General features: G+C 45.5%; 10 non-coding genes across 10 annotated transcripts; 6 read left to right on the forward strand and 4 right to left on the reverse strand.

Annotated features, from left to right (window-relative positions):
• The first annotated feature begins 4,068 nt into the window (after positions 1–4,068).
• Positions 4,069–4,140, forward strand: TRNAG-CCC. Its single transcript has one exon. It is a non-coding gene; the product is annotated as a tRNA-Gly (tRNA).
• A 1,881-nt stretch (positions 4,141–6,021) lies between these two features.
• Positions 6,022–6,093, forward strand: TRNASTOP-UCA. The gene has a single exon. It is a non-coding gene; the product is annotated as a tRNA-Sec (tRNA).
• A 10,390-nt stretch (positions 6,094–16,483) lies between these two features.
• TRNAW-CCA lies at positions 16,484–16,555 on the forward strand. The gene has a single exon. It is a non-coding gene; the product is annotated as a tRNA-Trp (tRNA).
• Positions 16,556–17,713: 1,158 nt separating this feature from the next.
• On the reverse strand, positions 17,714–17,808 carry TRNAI-UAU. Its single transcript has 2 exons — positions 17,771–17,808; positions 17,714–17,749 (listed from the first exon to the last, which is right to left on the reverse strand). It is a non-coding gene; the product is annotated as a tRNA-Ile (tRNA).
• A 646-nt stretch (positions 17,809–18,454) lies between these two features.
• TRNAW-CCA lies at positions 18,455–18,526 on the forward strand. Its single transcript has one exon. It is a non-coding gene; the product is annotated as a tRNA-Trp (tRNA).
• Positions 18,527–19,665: 1,139 nt separating this feature from the next.
• On the reverse strand, positions 19,666–19,760 carry TRNAI-UAU. Its single transcript has 2 exons — positions 19,723–19,760; positions 19,666–19,701 (listed from the first exon to the last, which is right to left on the reverse strand). It is a non-coding gene; the product is annotated as a tRNA-Ile (tRNA).
• Positions 19,761–20,396: 636 nt separating this feature from the next.
• On the forward strand, positions 20,397–20,468 carry TRNAW-CCA. Its single transcript has one exon. It is a non-coding gene; the product is annotated as a tRNA-Trp (tRNA).
• Positions 20,469–21,630: 1,162 nt separating this feature from the next.
• Positions 21,631–21,725, reverse strand: TRNAI-UAU. The gene is made up of 2 exons: positions 21,688–21,725; positions 21,631–21,666 (listed from the first exon to the last, which is right to left on the reverse strand). It is a non-coding gene; the product is annotated as a tRNA-Ile (tRNA).
• Positions 21,726–23,586: 1,861 nt separating this feature from the next.
• Positions 23,587–23,681, reverse strand: TRNAI-UAU. Its single transcript has 2 exons — positions 23,644–23,681; positions 23,587–23,622 (listed from the first exon to the last, which is right to left on the reverse strand). It is a non-coding gene; the product is annotated as a tRNA-Ile (tRNA).
• Positions 23,682–24,317: 636 nt separating this feature from the next.
• On the forward strand, positions 24,318–24,389 carry TRNAW-CCA. The gene has a single exon. It is a non-coding gene; the product is annotated as a tRNA-Trp (tRNA).
• The last annotated feature ends 563 nt before the right edge of the window (positions 24,390–24,952 follow it).

Raw genomic sequence — 24,952 nt, forward strand, 5'->3', positions numbered from 1 at the left:
AAGAGGTACCTAAATGTGGGTGACCAATTATAGATTTTTCCTCATCAACTTGCAAGACTTTGTTCTTCTAGCCAGGATTTACTGGAAGTTCCTTCTTTTCAGTTCATCAGATTGGAAGCACATAGGAAATCTATGTTCAGAGTAATGGACCCTAAGATGTGCAATTAGTTAACAGCGTCCTGTCAGAAGATTACTTCAAGAAAGAGTTTTAGACAATTCTGCTTGTTCAGTCAAATGTAGTGTGGTTTAGTGACCGGTATGTGAATGAGGTTAGATAGATTTGAAGATGAGATGGTAATGTGGTCCAGTTGTTAGCTTATGAATAAGCCCAAAATAGTCCTGTTTATACCCATATTAAATGATAATGTTGTCTAGTGCATTAACAGGTTACACTGATTAAAAGGGAGTTATTATTTTATTTTAGATTGTACAATTGTTGGATATCATTTCATATCTATGAGGTTCTTAGCATTTAATCCCCCTTTTCCTAAGTAGAGGTTTCTACCACTGCCCATAGTGCTAAATGCTCTAATGCTGCTCCGACGCTCATAGCATCAGTGTCAGAACATTTAGCACTTTGGGCCGCGGTAGAAATCTCCACCATGGCTTAGTAAAGGGAGAGAGGGGATAGTGTGTGCTAATTCTGCTAGCACATGCTCAGCCTTAGTAAAAGAGCCTCTGAATGCAGATGAACAACAAGCCTCAGAAGTGGCAAATGTGGAGCGACTGATGGGTGTACATGCATGAAACTGGGATGTTGTCTTCCTTTAAAAAGAAGTATCTTTCAGATATGTGAAGTTTTTTAGAGTTTTCCAAATGTGAAAAGTTAAGTGAAATGTAGTTTTTTTTTGCTAAGTGGGCATTTAAGAATTGCAAGCTGGGTTTTTTGAAGGGAAACTTTTAAAATAATTGAGTGAGTTTTGAAAATTCAGAAATCTATAAAAAATATTTAAAAGGAAGGTTTTTATGCAAGTGGTTGTAAGATGGGAAGTAGATAAATGCTGTATAGCATCATATGAAAATTTCCCTTCCTCTGAGACTTTTCACATTTGATATTGATAAATATTATTATTAGAGTAGTGAAGGTCTATGTTTTACAGTGGGTTTTTTATGTAGGTTGGTGGAGGGGTTTACCACTGTCCCCAAGGATATTATAATGATTGTATAGATATTATAATGATGCAAGAATTCTGACCATATATTGCTCTCAGTTCTTGAAACTGAGTGATGGTCAATTGGCTGTCAGACTTCCAAAGGGATGGGTTTTAAATTATTGTATAAGTGGTAGTTAATCTTCAGTGGGAAAAAAGATGACTACATTGATTGGATAGGAGCAGGGTTCATTGAAAGAAAGATGCGAGGTATTGAAAGTACTACTACTACTACTACTACTACAGGAGTTCAAGGCAAATACTGACTATAATTAAGGAAGAAACTAAGGATTTTAACACTGATGTTGTTATCCATCTGGGAACAAATGACCTGGCCAACAACTCCACACTTGCAGCACAGAAAGCTTTTCGGGAGTTTAGCTTTTTCTGAAATATTGCCTGCATATGGAAAGGGAGAGCAAAGAATGAAAAACACAGAAAACTTTAATAGATGGCTCAAAGACTGGTGTCATCAAGAAGGCTTCAGGTACATAGGAGGATGGGGAAATACATGGAAGGACAAGGAGCTATATTGCGGAGAAATTTAGACAATATGTTTCTAGGCATTTAAACTAGAAGGTGGTGGTGGTGTATATACAGACCGCCGACTCAATCGCAGCAAATTGATATGGATCTGATTGTGGATATCCAAAAGATTGGAAGGAAAGAGGAGGTTCTGCTGTTGGGAGATTTCATCCTGCTGGATGCAGACTGGAATGTTCCGTGTGTGGAATCGGAAACAAGTAGGGAGATGCTTTTCAAGAGGCTCTGCTCAGATAAATGGTGACAGAACCCGCAAGGGAAAAAGCGATATTGGATCTGGTCCTCACAAATGGAGAGAGTATCTCTAATGTTCGAGTGGGTGCTCATCTGGGAAGAAGCGATCATCAAACAGTTTGGTTTGATATAACGGCTAAAAGTGGAGAGCGGCCGCAAGTTACTTAAAGTTCTAGATTTCAAACGTACAGACTTTAATGAAGAAAGAGCTATTAGGATGGGAGTACATAAGAAAAGTGGAAAGACAGTGGTCTAAGCTGAAAGGAGCGATAAAAATGGCTACGGACCTTTATGTGAAGAAAATCAATAAAAACAAGAGAAAAAGGAAGCCGATATGGTTTTCCAAACTAGTGGCGGAGAAAATAAAGGCGAAAGAGTTGGCGTTCGTGAAATATAAAAAAAACCAAGAAGAGGAGTGCAGAAAGGACTACAGGGTGAAAATGAAAGAAGCCAAGAGAGGTATATGTCTGGCGAAAGCACAGGCAGAAGAACAAATGGCTAAAAATGTAAAAAAGGGAGACAAAAATTTTTTCAGATATATTAGTGAAAGGAGGAAGATGAAAAATGGAATTGCTAAACTAAAAGATGCTGGGAACCGATATGTGGAAAGTGATGAGGAAAAAGCAAATGTGCTAAACAAATACTTCTGTTCTGTGTTCACAGAAGAAAATCCTGGAGAAGGACCAAGGTTGTCTGGCAAAGTTACACGAGAAAATGGAATAGATTCTGCGCCGTTCACGGAGGAGAGTGTTTATGAGCAATTTGAAAAACTGAAGGTGGACGAAGCGATGAGACCAAACGGGATCCATCTCAGGATTCTGAGGGAGCTCAGAGAGGTTCTGGCGAGTCCTATTAAAGACTTGTTCAACAAATCTCTGGAGACAGGAGTGATTCCTGGGGATTGGAGGAGAGTGGATGTGGTCCCTATTCATAAAAGTGGTCACAGGGATGAAGCAGGAAACTACATGCCGGTGAGCCTCACTTCAGTTGTTGGAAAAATAATGGAAGTGTTGCTGAAAGAAAGGATAGTATACTTCCTTGAATCTAATGGGTTACAGGATCCGAGGCAACATGGCTTTACAAAAGTTAAATCATGCCAAACGAACCTGATTGAATTTTTTGATTGGGTGACCAGAGAGCTGGATCGAGGACATATGCTAGATGTAATTTACTTGGATTTCAGCAAAGCCTTTGATACAGTTCCTTATAGGAGGCTGTTGAACAAACTTGAAGGGCTGAAGTTAGGACCCAAAGTGGTGAACTGGGTTAGAAACTGGCTGTCGGACAGACGCCAGAGGGTGGTAGTTAACGGAAGTCGCTCGAAGGAAGGAAAGGTGAGTAGTAGAGTCCCTCAGGGTTCGGTGCTGGGGCCAATCCTGTTCAATATGTTCGTGAGTGACATTGCTGAAGGGTTAGAAGGAAAAGTGTGCCTTTCTGCAGATGATACCAAGATTTGTAACAGAGTAGACACCGAAGAGGGAGTGGAAAATCTGAAAAAGGATCTGCAAAAGTTAGAGGAATAGTCTAATGCCTGGCAACTAAAATTCAATGCAAAGAAATGCAGAGTAATGCATTTGGGGATTAATAATCGGAAGGAACCGTATATGCTGGGAGGAGAGAAGCTGATATGCACGGACGGGGAGAGGGACCTTGGTGATAGTGTCCGAAGATCTAAAGGCGAAAAAACAGTGTGACAAGGCAGTGGCTGCTGCCAGAAGGATGCTGGGCTGTATAAAGATAGGTGTAGCCAGTAGAAGGAAGACGGTGTTGATGCCCCTGTACAGGTCATTGGTAAGACCCACCTGGAGTATTGTGTTCAGTTTTGGAGATCATATCTGGAGAAGGACGTAAGAAGACTTGAAGTGGTCCAGAGGAGGGCGACGAAAATGATAGCAGGCTTGCACCAGAAGATGTATGAGGAGAGACTGGAAGCCCTGAATATGTATACCCTAGAGGAAAGGAGAGACAGGGGAGATCTTATGCTATCTCCGTTTCAAGCGTGCTTACTGACATGACTGCTAGTGCCTATTTGGGAATCTGCTTCTGAGAGTGTGCTATGAGCAGGGGAAGTCTGAGTTGGAAACGGGAGTCATTTCAGAGGACCCAAGATGCTATATGTACATGTCAGATGCTCTCGGCAGACCCTGTGGCGCAACGGTAGCGGGTCTGACTCCCAATCAGAAGGCTGTGTGTTCAAATCACACCTGAGTTATGGCACCTTTTGGTTATATCCCTATTTAGCTGCTAGTTCTGAAAATCTCTTTGTTATTGCCGTTAGCATGTTCGAATATAAAAAAAAAAAAAAAAACAAAGGATGTTTCCCAGTAGCAAGTCCAGAAGGTGAACCCTTCTTAGAAAGAAGTCAGTGGAAGCTGTGGCTAAGAAAATAAAGCATTGAAGTCAGGGCTTCCAGTACTCAACACATACAGGGAGACAGACTTCCCCGATAATGGGGGCAAAATTGCTTTGCAAATAATGTAGCTCACCAGTAGAAATAAAGAGCAGAGATCAATGGAGGAAAACAAACCATCTCAAGACTTAAACAGGTTGATGGAAGTGAAAAAAAGTTTGAAATAACTTTCTGACCATTCTCACCTTGGACATGCAAAATGATGTGGCCCTGTCCTTAAAGAATTACAATAATTACTATTGTGCTGACCTCAAGTGGGTTTAAGTCCTGCCTTCCTCTCTATCCTCTGTAAATGGCTCTGCCGTATCTATCTTGTATTCCTGTGTTTGACTAGAACAAACTCTCTCTCACTCTCTCAGATGCAAGGCAGAGAGGAAGCTGAGGTTGGAATGGCCCTTCTGGCACGCGCCATCCGATTGAACAGCTACAGAAATCTCAAGATGAAAGAACAAACTCTTATAGGATGCAAATCTCCTGTCTGGTGGAATAGAATGCCATTTGAAGGTCAAGCAGCGATTGATTAGATGACTTTGAGGAAAATGCTAAATATTTGAAATCTGGGGAGCCATATAGTGAATTGAAAGAATGATGGGGTAGGTTTTTGCTGTATGTGTTTTTTATGGTTGGGTTGGTCAGGGTAGAGTAGGGTATATTTAGGACTGTGGTTGGTACTATTTCCACCCCCTCCCCTGGCTGTCTAAGGTCTCTGTCCTTTCATGAAATCCAGCCATACCCCCTTTCTCTCTAGTGTTCTATTGGGATTCTTCCAGCCGCACCTTGAATATTTGTGCTCACTGAAGGCAAGCCACTATTTGGCTGTATATTGACTATTTTATTTTATATATATATTGCTCAGCGGAAGTTATCGGCAGTTGCCACTTGCTTGTCTACAAGATGATCTTTTCTATCTTTCTACCTTGATATGACACTGCAAGAAGGTAAGAGAAAAGCATGCTCCAGGTGAGGTTTGAACTCACAGCCTCGGCATGTCTTAGAGCAAGTACTGCCTTATAAGTACCACTCGCTAACCGATTGCGCCACTGGAGGAATGTGCTGAAGTGTCCAATGTGCTTCTGTTTCTTCCTCCCCTTCTCCGCCTTCTCCTTCTTCTTCTTCCCAGGTACCAATGGTTCTCCAGCAGCCGGTGGCAGCTTACTGCTTATTTTCTTGGAAAAGAAGGAAAGACTACATCAAATAAACATATACAGTATCGTAAGTGGCTTACCTGCTAGATCACCCTGGCATCAGTTCAGTTGACCCTAGTTATGACTGGCCCCTTCCAGTCTGACTCTGCTGATATGGATACTTTCCAGCTTCTAGCCACAAAGTATGGCTGGCAATATTCCCCAGCTCACACTCAAACATGGCACAGGAGGGTAGAAAGGTCTGTTAGGTTCTCTCCAGCTAGAGTTTTCCATCACAGCCACATCTTGCCCAGTACTATTCACGGTATCTTTTGGAAACTCTTAGGAGAGTTTCATTTCCTCTGTTTGTGAATTCCCATACCTCTACAATCCATGTTATGCTGTCTCCGTTTCAAGCGTGCTTACTGACATGACTGTTAGTGCCTGTTTGGGAATCTGCTTCTGAGAGTGTGCTATGAGCAGGGGAAGCCTGAGTTGGAAACGGGAGTCATTCCAGAGGAACCAAGATGCTATATGCTCTCGGCAGATGCTCTTGGCAGACCCTGTAGCGCAACGGTAGCGCGTCTGACTTCAGATTAGAAGGCTGTGTGTTCAAATCACACCAGGGTCATGGCACCTTTTGGCAGTGGCGTACCTAGAGTATGTGGCACCCGGGGCCCATAATTTTTTGACACCCCCCCATGTAAAAAAATATTTTTTGTAATAACCAAGAAACTGAATAAATGGTCAAAATAGAAACAGGCAGTGAAAATTTTCTTTTATTGAACCTCATATATGTAACCATTATTCCAAACATACCATAACATAACATAAATTATGTCTGAATTGTCATGACATCAGAAGTACATATGGAGTAGTTGCAGGTGATGCTTGGGACAGTTCTGATTGTGTTAGTTCGGTTTTATGTGTTTTTTGAATAGAAGAGTTTTTATTTTTTTTTTGAAGGTTTTGTAGTTTGTGGTCGAGGTCAATAGGTTGTAGTTGGGGGTCGAGTGTTGCAGCTCGAATGACTAGGAGGTTGTCGAACTGTTTTTTTCTTTTGACGTTTTTGGTTGGAGGGTGTGTGAATGGTGCGTGAGTTCTCCTATGTCTGGTTGAGGTGGATTGAATTATTTAGCTGAAGAAATTAGTTAACCCCCCACCCCATTCCACACACATTAATTCTCTTCCATTTTTGTTCCCATTATAAAAAACAATGATAAGTTCTCAGAAAAAAAAATACATTAAAATAAAAAGTGAAAACAAAGGCACCTACAGATGAGAACATAACATAAGAATAGCCTAACTGGGTCAGTAACCCATCATGCCCAGTAACCCATTCTCATGGAAGCCAATCCAGGTCACTAGTACCTGGTCAAAACCCAAAGAGTAGCAACATTCCATGCTACCGATCCAGGGCAAGCAGATGTTTCCCCCATGTCTTAATAACAGACTATGGGCTTTTCCTCCAGGAATTTGTCCAAACCTTTCTTAAAACCAGCTACGCTATCTGCTTTTACCATAACTTCTGGCCACTTCATTTTTAAGCTGAGATCTTTCCTTCCAAACAGAGACTTTGCTAGATGTCAAATACAGCACAAGGTAACTTCACACGGACTTAGCTGTGCAGGAAATGTGAATCTCCTCATATACCCATCATATAGTGCAAAAATGTGCAAGGGTCTGGTTTTTTCTTTCGATCACTACATAGACTAATGCCACACAAGCAGCGCTGTTACAAACATATTCTAAACTAAACTAAACTAAACTAAACCTTAAGTTTATATACCGCGTCATCTCCACGGAAGTGGAGCTCGACATGGTTTACAGGAATTAAAAACAAAGAAAGGAACTCCAATGGAAGGAAGGAGGGCTTGGTAAACAGGAAGGAGAGAGGGGGAGGGAGGGGGTAGTTACATTTTGGAGAAAAGCCAGGTTTTCAGATGTTTTCTGAAGTGTTGGAGGGAGGTCGAACTCCGAAGATGGGCAGTAAAGCTGTTCCACAGCTCGGTGATCCTGAAGAGGAGGGATGTTCCAAGTTTTCCTGTATGGGAAATGCCATTTAGAGAAGGGAAGGATAGTTTGAATTTCTGAGTGGATCTGGTGGAATGAGTACTCGAGAGCCAAGATAGAGGAAAGAGGAGAGGAAGGATGCCGTGAAGAGATTTGAAGATAAGACAGGCGCATTTGTAGCGAACCCTGAGGTGGACTGGGAGCCAGTGAAGCTTAGACAGAAGCGGGGAGACATGGTCGAATTTGCCTTTTGCGAAGATTAGTTTAGCTGCGGTGTTCTGAATCCGCTGAAGTCTGATAAGACTTTTCTTTGTTAGGCTTAGGTAGATGGAGTTGCAGTAATCAAGTCTGGAAAGAATGATGGATTGGACAAGGACAGCGAAATGTTGTTGGTGGAAGCAGGATCTGACTTTCCTTAACATATGAAGATTGAAAAAGCATTTTTTTACTAGGGAGTTGTTGTGGTCGTTAAAGGACAATGTAGAGTCAATGATGATTCCCAGAACTTTGCTAGAGTGTTCAAGCTGCAGATTGGTGCCCGAGGGAAGTGGGATGAGGGAGGGTAGCTGATCCAATTTCGGGCCAAGCCAAAGAAGTTTTGTTTTGGTCTCATTTAGTTTCATTTGAACAGTGAGAGCCCAGGATTGGAGATTTGTTATGCAAGTTGAGATGTTATCAGAGAGGTTGGTGAGGTTAGAGTCAGTTTCGAGAAGGACAAGGATGTCGTCGGCGTAGGTGTAAAGTGTCTCCGAGGTGGATAGTTGGAGGAGTTTCAGGGAGGACATATAAACATTGAAAAGAACCCTGGGGGACTCCGCAGAACGGTTTCCAAGGGGAGGATGAGGTACCATTCATGTTAACGAAGTAGGAGCGGGAACGTAAGAATTTTGAGAACCAATCTAAGACTGTGGAATTTATGCCAATTTCGGATAGTTGGAGGATTAGTATGTCGTGGTGGACAATGTCGAAAGCTGCAGAGAGGTCGAATTGAAGAAGGATAGCGAACTTGTTGCAGGAGTGAAGTTGTTGGACCTTTGAAATTAAAGAGGCTAAAAGAGATTCAGTGCTGTAGTTGGGTCTGAATCCATGTTGGTAGGGTAGGAGAATGGAGAATCTCTCAAGATAGGATGAGAGTTGGGTGGCTATGATGGATTCCAGCATTTTGGTCAGGAGAGGAATGTTGGCTATTGGGCGATAGCTGGAAGGAGTGGAAGGGTCCAGATCAGCTTTTTTCAAGAGAGGAGATAAGGAAATGTGTCCCATTTCTGTAGAAAATAGGCCTGAGAGCAGGGCGGAGTTTAAGAGTTTGGTGAGAGATGAGATGGCCTGTGGTGGAATGTTCTCGTATAAGTAGGAGGGGAAAGGATCCAAGGTACAGTTGCAAGATTTTAACTTGAGGCAGAGTTTAGAGACTTGGGAGTCGGAAACAAGCTCAAAGGCGGTCCAGGATCTATCGGCTGGGATATGGTTGGCCTCGGTTAGATTAGGGATGGAGGTAGTGAGTACCAGAGAGTTGTAAGCGGGGTTTGGGGGAAAGGAGCATTGTAAGGTAGTCACTTTCTCATTGAAGAATTTTGCTAGATCATTAGCAGATGGAGAAGAGGGGAGTGAGGAGGAATCGTGTTTAGAGGATATGGAACACCAAATGTTGAACAGGGTGTTACTTTGGTTGTTGGAGCTGGAGATTTTGTTGCCGTAGTAGTTCTTCCTTGATTTTTTTAATTCGGTGTTGTAGAACTTAATGGAGGTCCTCCAGGACTGTCTGTCAGTGGGGGATTTGGATTTTTTCCATTTTCATTCTAGTGATCGACATTTCTGTTTTAGTTGTCTGTGGAGGGGAAGGTACCAGGGGGCCTTGCGGATGTAGGAGACCGTTTTAGTGGATAGTGGAGCAAGGGAGTGGTAGGTGGTCTCAGAGAGGGTGATCCAGTTGTGCCAGTTGGCCAACAGCCCCCCCGACGATCGCAGCAGGAGGATATCCAACCCCTCCTGCCAGCTCCCCAACAGCCCCCCTATGATCACTGGTAGGAGGTGCCCAACCCCTCCTGCCGGCACCCCCAACGGCCCCCTATATCGCCAATAGGAGGGTGCCCAACCCCTCCTGCCGGACCCTCCCCCAACAAACCCCGCCATCCCGAAACACCACCCTTAGTCTTACTTTCCAAGTTGGACCGGACAGCTCCTCGCTCGTCTGGCCAGCAGGCCTGCCTCCGTCCAAATGAGGCAGGCCCGCCCCCCCTCCCCTGCCTAACCCACAGGATCCTAGGGCCTGATTGGCCCAAGCACCTAAGGCCCCTCCTATAGCGGGAGTGGCTTTAGGTGCCTAGACCAATCAGGCCCTAGGATCCTGTGGGTTGGGCAGGGTAGGGGCGGGCCCGCCTCATTTGGACGGAGGCAAGCCTGCTGGCCATACGTGTGAGGAGCCGTCCGGTCCAACTTGGAAAGTAAGACTAAGGGGGTTCCGGGGTGGGAGGGTTCGTTGGGGGGGGTCCAGCAGGAGGGGTTGGGTACCCTCCTGCCGGCGATCTTAGGGAGGCCATTGGGAGGACCGGCAGGAGGGGTTGGGTACCCTTCTGCTGCGATTGTCGGGAGGGCCGTTGGGGGGGGTCTACAGGAGGGGTTGGGTGCCCTCCTGCCGTGATCGCTGGGGGGAGGGGAGACTTGCAGCTGTAGCCGCGGTCACTATGCTAATCACGGCAGGGAGATCTCTGCCGCGATTAGGTACAGCGGCCGCATCTACTTACCATGTAGGCTAACATTGTAAGCATTTAAAGTACATGTCGTGTTTGTTTTTGCATTGCTAGCCCCAGGGGTGGTGGAAGATTAGTGATTGAAAAATTGTATGAAAAATAAGTATTTTAAATTTAGTGATCAAAATGTGTCAGTTTTGAGAATTTATATTAATTAATTTTTTCTCTGCGTGTTTTGTTTTTGTATAGTTATATTCAGGGTTTGGAGGGTTGGGGAAGGTGGGAATTAGGTTGAGGAATTTGACCCAGAACAAATCGCTCGCAATTTTTTTCCAGAAGGTAATAGGATTGGGGGAACGAGGGGGGGTTCGAGGTGGGACATGAAAATGGGGAGGCAGAAAGCCCCTAGGAAGTGGTCGGACCAGGGGATGGAGTCCCAGCGAGTGTCGTCGATCGAAGTTTTGTATTCGGTGAGGTCGATGAAGCTGATGATGTCTAACGCATGTCCCTTTTCATGGGTTGGGGAGGGAGCCGGGGGGGAAGCCTAAAGAGGTGAGGAAGTTGATGAGATCAAATGCATCCTTGTTGGTGGTATCGTTTAAGTGAAGATTAATATCCCCAATGATTAGTAATCTTTGAAATCTGAGGAAGGCATTTGTAATGGTCTCAAGGACGAGGTCAGAGTATTTGTTCCAGAGGGATGAAGGTGGGCGATATAAAAGCAGGATACCTAGTGGGTGCGGGTGGAGCTCATCATTGACAGAGGCTAGCATGTATTCTAGGGAAGCCTGGCTACCCTTTTCAAGAAGCTAGATGTCGAAGAATGATTTATGGAGGAGTGCTAGACCACCTCCTTTCCGGTTAATTCTGGGAGAGAAGAGGCCTTGGTAACCGTGAGAGCAGAGTTCATTTTGAGAGAAGAAGTCGTCTTTTGCGATCCAAGTTTCGGTGATGAATAAAAACCGGGATTGAGATCTTCAAGAAGATCCTTCAAAATTTGTGTTTTGTTGCATGCGGATCTGGCGTTGCAGTATAGAGAAGGGACTGGGGTGAGAGTGTCTGAGGTGGGGTTGGGAGGGTTGGCAAAGGGAATGGGCTTTAGGGAGGCTTGATTGATTCTTCGGGGATTTTTTTTGGAGGGGTAGCTTCTGGTGCGCCAAAGTGTGGGGATTTTAGCACCAGGGTAGATAGGGCTGACAGTGATGGGGTTCAGTAAATTAGGGGGGGAGGGTTCAGGCAGAAGGAGGTATTGGAGGATGAACAGATAAGGAGAAGAAGGATCCATAGGTGTGGCTTCATGGTGGGGGTTTGGAGGGCCTTTGGGGGGGTGGGAGGCAAGAGTAGTGGACGGTTTGCAATTGAGGAGAGCAGGACGATTGGGCAGGACTAAAACAATTGGGCAGCACTGGGCAGGACTAAAAAAATTGGGCAGGACTAAAACAATTGAATAGAATCAGGTGGATCTTAGTAATTAGGCAAGGACATAAACAGTTGAGAGGAACCTGGAGGTCCTCAGCAGGGGATAGACAGTTGAATAAAATCTGGGGATCTTTAGCAAACTAAAGCAATAAGTATAATCAATTGAGTAGCAGAGCATAAACAGTTGAAAAGAATCTGGTGATCCTTGGCAGATTTAAACAGTGTATAGAGTCAGGAGAATCTTAGCCGGGATTGTTGACTAAGTCAGGATGGAACTTGACAATTATGAATAAACTTGACAGGAATAAAGACAAAAGTTGAGCCGCAGGAGGGCTTGGGAGGCGGAGCTGGACTCCCACGCGACCCAAGGTTCTCTCTCTGCGGCTGAGGGTCAGTCCCACAATGGGGCAGCTCCCGGTATCAATGGAGCTGTCCTGCCGAGTCACGCTGGAGAGACTGGCTTGCAGGGGGTTTCGGGAGACGGAGCTGGACTCCCACGCGTCCCGAAGCTTCGTCCCTACAGCCGGAGGGTCAGGCAGTGTTGGGGCAGCTCCGGAATCAATGGAGCTGCCCTGAAAAAGTAGAGCAAAACAAAAAAACAAAAAGTTGAGCTGCAGGAGACCTCGGGTGGCGGAGTTGGACTCCCACGCGGCCCGAGGTTCTCTCTCTGTGGCTGAGGGTCAGTCCCACGATGGGGCAGCTCCCGGTATCAATGGAGCTGTCCTGCCGAGTCACGCTGGAGAGACTCTGTAGGTCAGTGCTAAGGTTAACAAAGTTTCCTTCCTTGGACCAGAAGGAGATACTGACAAACCACTGGAAGAGATCCCAAAACAACTACCAAGGAACAACACCCAAAGACCCACTCAGTGTGTGAACCAGTTGAGTGGAGTGGACTAACTGGGGGGTGGAAATGGGCCCAGAGTTTGCTCAGCAGAATTTCCCACATCACCTCTTCTTCTCAACACATTGACACGCTGCCGCCACCACCACTAGGAACACCTCACCGGGTAGGCCAGCAATGCTATAAACTTTATAAAACACATTATTATATTTTCTTATAAAGCACATATTTTAACTGAACTCTCTGACATCCTCAGCCTTTCCATTCACAAAAATAGAAGGAAGAAAAGTTCCATTTTCCTGCTGTCTCATGTCCCCGGCCTATACAATATTTTTCTTCTGCAGAGTGCAGACCCTTCAAAAATCTGACCAAATCCTCATTTCACTTGCATTATAAGGTACTGAGGATGCCATCTCTCCCCAATCCCAGGTCTAAGACAGTAGCGCAAACTAGTGCTGCCAGATTCAGGAAAAAAATTTTCGATTCGATTCAGCCTATTGAATTGGTTTATCGATTCGATTTTCCTGCCCAATTGGGTGTTTTTTTCAAACATCCTGGTGGGTTTATTTTATAGCTTTTTCACCCCCCCCCCCCCCCTTTGGCTTCTCCTAATCACACTGGCGCTGTGGTGTAAATAAAATAAAGAAACAAAAGGACTTTTCCTCTCTCTGTTAAATCCTAGCTCATGTTTGTGGTCTAACACCAGCTCTGGCAGGATACACATTTCAAATCTGACATATTGTAATCACAAAGCAGAAAATAAAATTAGTTTTTCTACCTTTTTGTTATCTGGTTATTTTTCAAATCTTGTTGGTCCAAGGCTCTGGTTGTTCTCTGATAACTTGCTTGCCAGGGTCTCCTTCTTTCTTCTTTCTCCGTGCTAACCATCCATCTGCCATCTCTGTCCTCCCCTTCCGTTTCCCTTCCCTCCCCCGGATGTCTGGCATCTTTCCTTTTTTTGTCTCCCTCCACAGATCCACCTTTTCTTAACTACCCTTTCATCCAGCAGCTCTCTCTCCTTCCCCACCACCCCAGGGTCCACCATCTCTCCCTTTCTTTTCCCAACTACCCTCCTAACCAGTATCTCTATCCCCCCCTCCACACCATCCCTTATGTCCAACTTCTCTCCCTTTCTGTTCCTTCCCTCCCTAAAACCCATGTCTATCATCTCTCTCTCTCTCCTCTATTTTCAGACCCATTATTTCTTCCCACCCAAAGTCCGGCATATGCACGTCTCTTTGAACCCCTCCCCCTTCCCTCCGTGTACTTCTACACCAGGGCCCACCCTCCCCTGAAGGACTGTCCCCACCTTGAAGGCCTGCCTGCCTGCTCCCCTTGAAGGCCTGCCCCCCCCCCGGAAGGCCTGTTCCCCCCCCCCGAAGGCCTGCACCCCCCCCGAAGGCCTGTCCCCCACCTTGAAGGCCTACCTGCCTGTTCCCCTTGAAGGCCTGCCCCCCCGAAGGCCTGTCCCCCCCCTTGAAGGCCTTCACCCCCCCGAAGGCCTACACCCCCCTCAAAGGCCTACACCCCCCTCGAAGGCCTGCCCCCCCCCGAAGGCCTGCACCCCCCCGAAGGCCTGTCCCCCCGAAGGCCTACACCCCCCTCGAAGGCCTGTCCCCCCCTTGAAAGCCTGCCTGCCTGTCCCCCCCTTGAAGGCCTGTGCCCTCCCTGGAAGGCCTGTCCCCCCCCTAAGGCCTGCACCCCCCCCCCCGACAGCCTGTCACCCCCCTCAGAAGGCCTGCCTGTCCCCCTTGAAGGCCTGTCTCCCGCCCTGCACAAGGTCTGCCTGCCCGCCCCACCCTGAAGGCCTGCTGCCCCCCCACTAACCCAAAGGACCGCTCGACCCCACCACCACCACCACGAAGCACTGCTTATTCCCCCAGCCTCCCCGCGTCATTTCCCTGGGGAAACAGCCTGCAGCAAGATCGCGCGATGCCAGCGATCTTTGCTTGCTTCGGCTGTTTCCTCCGCCACGGTCCCGCACCTCCTCTGACGTCAGAGGAGGGGCGGGACCGCGGCGGAGGAAACAGCCGAAGCAAGCAAAGATCGCTGGCATTGCGATCTTGCTGCAGGTTGTTTCCAGACGCGACACCCGGCGCAGGGGGTGAGGAACCGAACCGGACCGGACCAGGAGCACACCCTCAGGGCTAGGCACCCGGGGCGGACTGCCCCCCACGCCCCTCCCCCCCTTGGTACGCCACTGCCTTTTGGTTATATCCCCTATTTAGCTGCATGTTCTGAAAATCTCTTTGTTATTGCCGTTAGCGTGTCCGAATATAAAAACAAAAAAAAACAAAGGATGTTTCCCAGTAGCGAGTCCAGAAGGTGAACCCTTCTTAGAAAGAAGTCGGTGGAAGCTGTTGGTAAGAAAAAAAGCATTGAAGTCAGGGCTGCCAGGACTTAAACACCTACAGAGAGATAGACTCCCCCGATAATGGGGGCAAAATTGCTTTCCAAATAATGTAGCTCACCAGTAGAAATAAAGAGCAGAGATCAATGGAGGAAAACAAACCATCTCAAGACTTAAACAGTTTGATGGAAGAAAAAAAGTTTGAAATAATTTTATGACCATTCTCACCTTGGACATGCAAAATGATGTGGCCCTGTCCTTAAAGAATTACAATAATTACTATTGTGCTGTCCTCACGTGGGTTCAATTCCTGCCTTCCTCTCTGTGCTCTGTAAATGGCTCTGCCGTATTTATCTTGTAGTCCTGTATTTGAGTAGAACAATCTCTCTCTCACTCTCTCAGGTGCAGGGCATAGAGGAAGTTGAGGTTGGAATGGCCCTTCTGGCACGCGCCATCCGATTGAACAGCTACAGAAATCTCGAGATGAAAGAACAAACTCTTATAGGATGCAAATCTCCTGTCTGGTGGAATAGAATGCCATTTGAAGGCCAAGCAACGATTGATTAGATGACTGAGGAAAATGCTAAATATTTGAAATGTGGGGAGGCATATAATGAATTGAAAGGATGATGGGGGTAGGTTTTTGCTGTGTGTGTTTTTCAGGGTTGAGTTGGTCAGAGTAGAGTAGGGTATATTTTGGACTGTGGTTGGTACTTGCTCTATTTCCCACCCCCCTCTCCCCCCGGCTGTCTAAGGTCTCTGTCCTTTCATGAAATCCAGCCATACCCACTTTCTCTCTAGTGTTCTGTTGGGCTTCTTCCAGCAGCGCCTTGAATATTTGTTCTTACTGAAGGCAAGCCACTATTAGGCTGTATATTGGCTGTTTTATTTATATATATTTCTCAGCGGAAGTTATCTACAAGACGATCTTTTCTATCTTTCTACCTTGACATGACACTGCAAGAAGGTAAGAGAAAAGCATGCTCCAGGTGAGCTTTGAACTCACAGCCTCAGCATGTCTTTGAGCAAGTACTGCCTTATAAGTACCGCACGCTAACCGATTGCGACACTGGAGCAATGTGCTGAAGTGTCCAATGTGCTTTTGTTTCTTCTCCTCCCTCCCCTTCTCCTTCTTCTTCTCCCCAGGTACCAATGATTCTCCAGCAGCCGGTGGCAGCTTACTGCTTATTTTCTTAGAAAAGAAGGAAAGACTACATCAACTAAGATATACAGTATCATAAGTGGCTTACCTGCTCGATCACCCTGGCATCAGTTCAGTTGACCCTAGTTATGACCTGCCCCTTCCAGTCTGACTCTGCTGATACGGATACTTTCCAGCTTCTAGCCACAAAGTATGGCTGGCAATATTCTCCGGCTCACACACAAACACGGCACAGGAGGGTAGAAAGGTCTGTTAGGTTCTCTCCAGCTAGAGTTTTCCATCACAGCCACATCTTGCCCAGTACTATTCACGGTATCTTTTGGAAACTCTTAGGAGAGTTTCATTTCCTCTGTTTGTTAATTCCCATACCTCTACAACCCATCTTATGCTGTCTCCGTTTCAAGCGTGCTTACTGACATGACTGTTAGTGCCTGTTTGGGAATCTGCTTCTGAGAGTGTGCTATAAACAGGGGAAGCCTGAGTTGGAAACGGGAGTCATTCCAGAGGAACCAAGATGTTATATGCTCTCGGCAGATGCTCTACGCAGACCCTGTGGCGCAACGGTAGCGCGTCTGACTCCAGATCAGAAGGCTGTGTGTTCAAATCACACCAGGGTCATGGCACCTTTTGTTTATATCCCTATTTAGCTGCTTGTTCTAAAAATCTCTTTGTTATTGCTGTTAGCGTGTCCGAATATAAAACAAAAAAAAACAAAGGATGTTTCCCAGTAGCGAGTCCAGAAGGTGAACCCTTCTTAGAAAGAAGTCGGTTGAAGCTGTGGGTAAGAAAAAAAAGCATTGAAGTCAGGGCTGCCAGGACTCAAACACCTACAGAGAGACAGACTCCCGCGATAATGGGGGCAAAATTGCTTTCCAAATAATGTAGCTCACCAGTAGAAATAAAGAGCAGAGATCAATGGAGGAAAACAAACCATCTCAAGACTTAAACAGGTTGATGGAAGTGAAAAAATGTTTGAAATAATTTTCTGACCATTCTCATCTTGGACATGCAAAATGATGTGGCCCTGTCCTTAAAGAATTACAATAATTACTATTGTGCTGTCCTCAAGTGGGTTCAAGTCTTGCCTTCCTCTCTGTCCTCTGTAAATGGCTCTGCCGTATTTATCTTGTAGTCCTGTATTTGACTAGAACAATCTCTCTCTCACTCTCTCAGGTGCAGGGCATAGAGGAAGCTGAGGTTGGAATGGCCCTTCTGGCACGCGCCATCTGATTGAACAGCTACAGAAATCTCAAGATGAAAGAACAAACTCTTATAGGATGCAAATCTCCTGTCTGGTGGAATAGAATGCCATTTGAAGGTCAAGCAACCATTGATTAGATGACATTGAGGAAAATGCTAAATACTTGAAATCTGGGGAGGCATATAATGAATTGAAAGGATGATGGGGTAGGTGTTTGCTGTGTTTGTTTTTCATGGTTGGGTTGGTCAGGGTAGAGTAGGGTGATTTAGGACTGTGGTTGGTACTGGCTCTATTTCCCACCCCCCCTCTCCCCCCGGCTATCTAAGGTCTCTGTCCTTTCATGAAATCCAGCCATACCCCCTTTCTCTCTAGTGTTCTGTTGGGCTTCTTCCAGCAGCGCCTTGAATATTTGTTCTTACTGAAGGCAAGCCACTATTAGGCTATATATTGACTATTTTATTTTAGATATATTTGCTCAGCGGAAGTTATCGGCAGTTGCCACTTGCTTGACTACAAGACGATCTTTTCTATCTTTCTACCTTGACATGACACTGCAAGAAGATAAGAGACAAGCATGCTCTAGGTGAGATTTGAACTCACAGCCTCGGCATGTCTTTGAGCAAGTACTGCCTTATAAGTACCGCGCGCTAACCGATTGCGCCACTGGAGCAATGTGCTGAAGTGTGCAATGTGCTGAAGTGTCCAATGTGCTTCTGTTAATTCCTCTCCTCCTCCGCCTTCTCCTTCTTCTTCTCCCCAGGTACAAATGGTTCTCCAGCAGCCGGTGGCATCTTACTGCTTCTTTTCTTGGAAAAGAAGGAAAGACTACATCAAATAAAGATATACAGCATCATAAGTGGCTTACCTGCTAGATCACCCTGGCATCAGTTCAGTTGACCCTAGTTATGACTGGCCCCTTCCAGTCTAACTCTGCTGATACGGATACTTTCCAGCTTCTAGGCACAAAGTATGGCTGGCAATATTCCCCGGCTCACACACAAACACGGCACAGGAGGATAGAAAGGTCTGTTAGGTTCTCTCCAGCTAGAGTTTTCCATCACAGCCACATCTTGCCCAGTACTATTCACGGTATCTTTTGGAAACTCATAGGTTAGTTTCATTTCCTCTGTTTGTGAATTCCCATACCTCTACAACCCATCTTATGCTGTCTCTGTTTCAAGCGTGCTTACTGACATGACTGTTAGTGCCTGTTTGGGAATCTGCTTCTGAGAGTGTGCTATAAGCAGGGGAAGCCTGAGTTGGAAACGGGAGTCATTCCAGAGGAACCAAGATGCTCTCGGCTGATGCTCTAGGCAGAACCTGTGGCGCAACGGTAGCGCGTCTGACTCCAGATCAGAAGGCTGTGTGTTCAAATCACACCAGGATCATGGCACCTTTTGGTTATATCCCTATTTAGCTGCTTGTTCTAAAAATCTCTTTGTTATTGCTGTTAGCGTGTCCGAATATAAAAACAAAGGATGTTTCCCAGTAGCGAGTCCAGAAGGTGAACCCTTCTTAGAAAGAAGTCGGTTGAAGCTGTGGGTAAGAAAAAAAAGCATTGAAGTCAGGGCTGCCAGGACTCAAACACCTACAGAGAGACAGACTCCCGCGATAATGGGGGCAAAATTGCTTTCCAAATAATGTAGCTCACCAGTAGAAATAAAGAGCAGAGATCAATGGAGGAAAACAAACCATCTCAAGACTTAAACAGTTTGATGGAAGTGAAAAAAAGTTTGAAATAATTTTCTGACCATTCTCATCTTGGACATGCAAAATGATGTGGCCCTGTCCTTAAAGAATTACAATAATTACTATTGTGCTGTCCTCAAGTCTTGCCTTCCTCTCTGTCCTCTGTAAGTGGCTCTGCCGTATTTATCTTGTAGTCCTGTATTTGACTAGAACAATCTCTCTCTCACTCTCTCAGGTGCAGGGCATAGAGGAAGCTGAGGTTGGAATGGCCCTTCTGGCACGCGCCATCCGATTGAACAGCTACAGAAATCTCAAGATGAAAGAACAAACTCTTATAGGATGCAAATCTCCTGTCTGGTGGAATAGAATGCCATTTGAAGGTCAAGCAACGATTGATTAGATGACTTTGAGGAAAATGCTAAATACTTGAAATCTGGGGAGGCATATAATGAATTGAAAGGATGATGGGGTAGGTGTTTGCTGTGTTTGTTTTTCATGGTTGGTTTGTTCAGGGTAGAGTAGGGTGTATTTAGGACTGTGGTTGGTACTGGCTCTATTTCCCACCCCCCTCTCCCCCCGGCTGTCTAAGGTCTCTGTCCTTTCATGAAATCCAGCCATACCCCCTTTCTCTCTAGTGTTCTGTTGGGCTTCTTCCAGCAACGCCTTGAATATTTGTTCTTACTGAAGGCAAGCCACTATTAGGCTATATATTGACTATTTTATTTTAGATATATTTGCTCAGCGGAAGTTATCGGCAGTTGCCACTTGCTTGTCTACAAGACGATCTTTTCTATCTTTCTACCTTGATATGACACTGCAAGAAGGTAAGAGAAAAGCATGCGCCAGGTGAGGTTTGAACTCACAGCCTCGGCATGTCTTTGAGCAAGTACTGCTTTATAAGTACCGCGTGCTAACCGATTGCACCACTGGAGCAATGTGCTGAAGTGTCCAATGTGCTTCTGTTTCTTCCTGCCCTCCTCCGCCTTCTCCTTCTTCTTCTCCCCAGGTACAAATGGTTCTCCAGCAGCCGGTGGCAGCTTACTGCTTCTTTTCTTGGAAAAGAAGGAAAGACTACATCAAATAAAGATATACAGCATCATAAGTGGCTTACCTGCTAGATCACCCTGGCATCAGTTCAGTTGACCCTAGTTATGACTGGCCCCTTCCAGTCTGACTCTGCTGATACGGATACTTTCCAGCTTCTAGCCACAAAGTATGGCTGGCAATATTCCCCGGCTCACACACAAACACGGTACAGGAGGGTAGAAAGGTCTGTTAGGTTCTCTCCAGCTAGAGTTTTCCATCACAGCCACATCTTGCCCAGTACTATTCACGGTATCTTTTGGAAACTCTTAGGAGAGTTTCATTTCCTCTGTTTGTGAATTCCCATCCCTCTACAACCCATCTTATGCTGTCTCCGTTTCAAGCGTGCTTACTGACATGACTGTTAGTGCCTGTTTGGGAATCTGCTTCTGAGAGTGTGCTATAAACAGGGGAAGCCTGAGTTGGAAACGGGAGTCATTCCAGAGGAACCAAGATGTTATATGCTCTCGGCAGATGCTCTACGCAGACCCTGTGGCGCAACGGTAGCGTGTCTGACTCCAGATCAGAAGGCTGTGTGTTCAAATCACACCAGGGTCATGGTACCTTTTGTTTATATCCCTATTTAGCTGCTTGTTCTAAAAATCTCTTTGTTATTGCTGTTAGCGTGTCCGAATATAAAAACAAAAAAAAACAAAGGATGTTTCCCAGTAGCGAGTCCATAAGGTGAACCCTTCTTAGAAAGAAGTCGGTTGAAGCTGTGGGTAAGAAAAAAAAAGCATTGAAGTCAGGGCTGCCAGGACTCAAACACCTACAGAGAGACAGACTCCCGCGATAATGGGGGCAAAATTGCTTTCCAAATAATGTAGCTCACCAGTAGAAATAAAGAGCAGAGATCAATGGAGGAAAACAAACCATCTCAAGACTTAAACAGGTTGATGGAAGTGAAAAAAAGTTTGAAATAATTTTCTGACCATTCTCATTTTGGACATGCAAAATGATGTGGCCCTGTCCTTAAAGAATTACAATAATTACTATTGTGCTGTCCTCAAGTGGGTTCAAGTCTTGCCTTCCTCTCTGTCCTCTGTAAATGGTTCTGCCGTATTTATCTTGTAGTCCTGTATTTGACTAGAACAATCTCTCTCTCACTCTCTCAGGTGCAGGGCATAGAGGAAGCTGAGGTTGGAATGGCCCTTCTGGCACGCGCCATCCGATTGAACAGCTACAGAAATCTCAAGATGAAAGAACAAACTCTTATAGGATGCAAATCTCCTGTCTGGTGGAATAGAATGCCATTTGAAGGTCAAGCAACGATTGATTAGATGACTTTGAGGAAAATGCTAAATACTTGAAATCTGGGGAGGCATATAATGAATTGAAAGGATGATGGGGTAGGTGTTTGCTGTGTTTGTTTTTCATGGTTGGGTTGGTCAGGGTAGAGTAGGGTGTATTTAGGACTGTGGTTGGTACTGGTTCTATTTCCCACCCACCCCTCTCCCCCCGGCTGTCTAAGGTCTCTGTCCTTTCATGAAATCCAGCCATACCCCCTTTCTCTCTAGTGTTCTGTTGGGCTTCTTCCAGCAGCGCCTTGAATATTTGTTCTTACTGAAGGCAAGCCACTATTAGGCTATATATTGACTATTTTATTTTAGATATATTTGCTCAGCGGAAGTTATCGGCAGTTGCCACTTGCTTGTCTACAAGACGATCTTTTCTATCTTTCTACCTTGATATGACACTGCAAGAAGGTAAGAGAAAAGCATGCTCCAGGTGAGGTTTGAACTCACAGCCTCGGCATGTCTTTGAGCAAGTACTGCTTTATAAGTACCGCGCGCTAACCGATTGCGCCACTGGAGCAATGTGCTGAAGTGTCCAATGTGCTTCTGTTTCTTCCTGCCCTCCTCCGCCTTCTCCTTCTTCTTCTCCCCAGGTACAAATGGTTCTCCAGCAGCCGGTGGCAGCTTACTGCTTCTTTTCTTGGAAAAGAAGGAAAGACTACATCAAATAAAGATATACAGCATCATAAGTGGCTTACCTGCTAGATCACCCTGGCATCAGTTTAGTTGACCCTAGTTATGACTGGCCCCTTCCAGTCTGACTCTGCTGATACGGATACTTTCCAGCTTCTAGCCACAAAGTATGGCTGGCAATATTCCCCGGCTCACACACAAACACGGCACAGGAGGGTAGAAAGGTCTGTTAGGTTCTCTCCAGCTAGAGTTTTCCATCACAGCCACATCTTGCCAGTACTATTCACGGTATCTTTTGGAAACTCTTAGGAGAGTTTCATTTCCTCTGTTTGTTAATTCCCATACCTCTACAACCCATCTTATGCTGTCTCCGTTTCAAGCGTGCTTACTGACATGACTGTTAGTGCCTGTTTGGGAATCTGCTTCTGAGAGTGTGCTATAAACAGGGGAAGCCTGAGTTGGAAACGGGAGTCATTCCAGAGGAACCAAGATGTTATATGCTCTCGGCAGATGCTCTATGCAGACCTGTGGCAACGGTAGCGCGTCTGACTCCAGATCAGAAGGCTGTGTGTTCAAATCACACCAGGGTCATGGCACCTTTTGGTTATATCCCTATTTAGCTGCTTGTTCTAAAAATCTCTTTGTTATTGCTGTTAGCGTGTCCGAATATAAAAACAAAAAAAAAACAAAGGATGTTTCCCAGTAGCGAGTCCAGAAGGTGAACCCTTCTTAGAAAGAAGTCGGTTGAAGCTGTGGGTAAGAAAAAAAAGCATTGAAGTCAGGGCTGCCAGGACTCAAACACCTACAGAGAGACAGACTCCGCGATAATGGGGGCAAAATTGCTTTCCAAATAATGTAGCTCACCAGTAGAAATAAAGAGCAGAGATCAATGGAGGAAAACAAACCATCTCAAGACTTAAACAGGTTGATGGAAGTGAAAAAAAGTTTGAAATAATTTTCTGACCATTCTCATCTTGGACATGCAAAATGATGTGGCCCTGTCCTTAAAGAATTACAATAATTACTATTGTGCTGTCCTCAAGTGGGTTCAAGTCTTGCCTTCCTCTCTGTCCTCTGTAAATGGCTCTGCCGTATTTATCTTGTAGTTCTGTATTTGACTAGAACAATCTCTCTCTCACTCTCTCAGGTGCAGGGCATAGAGGAAGCTGAGGTTGGAATGGCCTTCTGGCACGCGCCATCCGATTGAACAGCTACAGAAATCTCAAGATGAAAGAACAAACTCTTATAGGATGCAAATCTCCTGTCTGGTGGAATAGAATGCCATTTGAAGGTCAAGCAACGATTGATTAGATGACTTTGAGGAAAATGCTAAATACTTGAAATCTGGGGAGGCATATAATGAATTGAAAGGATGATGGGGTAGGTGTTTGCTGTGTTTGTTTTTCATGGTTGGGTTGGTCAGGGTAGAGTAGGGTGATTTAGGACTGTGGTTGGTACTGGCTCTATTTCCCACCCCCCCCTCTCCCCCGGCTGTCTAAGGTCTCTGTCCTTTCATGAAATCCAGCCATACCCCTTTCTCTCTAGTGTTCTGTTGGGCTTCTTCCAGCAGCGCCTTGAATATTTGTTCTTACTGAAGGCAAGCCACTATTAGGCTATATATTGACTATTTTATTTTAGATATATTTGCTCAGCGGAAGTTATCGGCAGTTGCCACTTGCTTGTCTACAAGACGATCTTTTCTATCTTTCTACCTTGATATGACACTGCAAGAAGGTAAGAGAAAAGCATGCTCCAGGTGAGGTTTGAACTCACAGCCTCGGCATGTCTTTGAGCAAGTACTGCTTTATAAGTACCGCGCGCTAACCGATTGCGCCACTGGAGCAATGTGCTGAAGTGTCCAATGTGCTTCTGTTTCTTCCTGCCCTCCTCCGCCTTCTCCTTCTTCTTCTCCCCAGGTACAAATGGTTCTCCAGCAGCCGGTGGCAGCTTACTGCTTCTTTTCTTGAAAAGAAGGAAAGACTACATCAAATAAAGATATACAGCATCATAAGTGGCTTACCTGCTAGATCACCCTGGCATCAGTTCAGTTGACCCTAGTTATGACTGGCCCCTTCCAGTCTGACTCTGCTGATACGGATACTTTCCAGCTTCTAGCCACAAAGTATGGCTGGCAATATTCCCCGGCTCACACACAAACACGGCTACAGGAGGGTAGAAAGGTCTGTTAGGTTCTCTCCAGCTAGAGTTTTCCATCACAGCCACATCTTGCCCAGTACTATTCACGGTATCTTTTTGAAACTCTTAGGAGAGTTTCATTTCCTCTGTTTGTTAATTCCCATACCTCTACAACCCATCTTATGCCGTCTCCGTTTCAAGGCGTGCTTACTGACATGACTGTTAGTGCCTGTTTGGGAATCTGCTTCTGAGAGTGTGCTTTAAACAGGGAAGCCTGAGTTGGAAACGGGAGTCATTCCAGAGGAACCAAGATGTTATATGCTCTCGGCAGATGCTCCACGCAGACCCTGTGGCGCAACGGTAGCGCGTCTGACTCCAGATCAGAAGGCTGTGTGTTCAAATCACACCAGGATCATGGCACCTTTTGGTTATATCCCTATTTAGCTGCTTGTTCTAAAAAATCTCTTTGTTATTGCTGTTAGCGTGTCCGAATATAAAAAACAAAAAAAAACAAAGGATGTTTCCCAGTAGCGAGTCCAGAAGGTGAACCCTCTTAGAAAGAAGTCGGTTGAAGCTGTGGGTAAGAAAAAAAAGCATTGAAGTCAGGGCTGCCAGGACTCAAACACCTACAGAGAGACAGACTCCCGCGATAATGGGGGCAAAATTGCTTTCCAAATAATGTAGCTCACCAGTAGAAATAAAGAGCAGAGATCAATGGAGGAAAACAAACCATCTCAAGACTTAAACAGGTTGATGGAAGTGAAAAAAAGTTTGAATAATTTTTCTGACCATTCTCATTTTGGACATGCAAATGATGTGGCCCTGTCCTTAAGAATTACAATAATTACTATTGTGCTGTCCTCAAGTGGGTTCAAGTCTTGCCTTCCTCTCTGTCCTCTGTAAATGGTTCTGCCGTATTTATCTTGTAGTCCTGTATTTTGACTAGAACAATCTCTCTCTCACTCTCTCAGGTGCAGG

The sequence above is a fragment of the Geotrypetes seraphini genome, chromosome 5 (genome assembly GCF_902459505.1).
Source record: "Geotrypetes seraphini chromosome 5, aGeoSer1.1, whole genome shotgun sequence".
Lineage (NCBI taxonomy): Eukaryota > Metazoa > Chordata > Amphibia > Gymnophiona > Dermophiidae > Geotrypetes > Geotrypetes seraphini.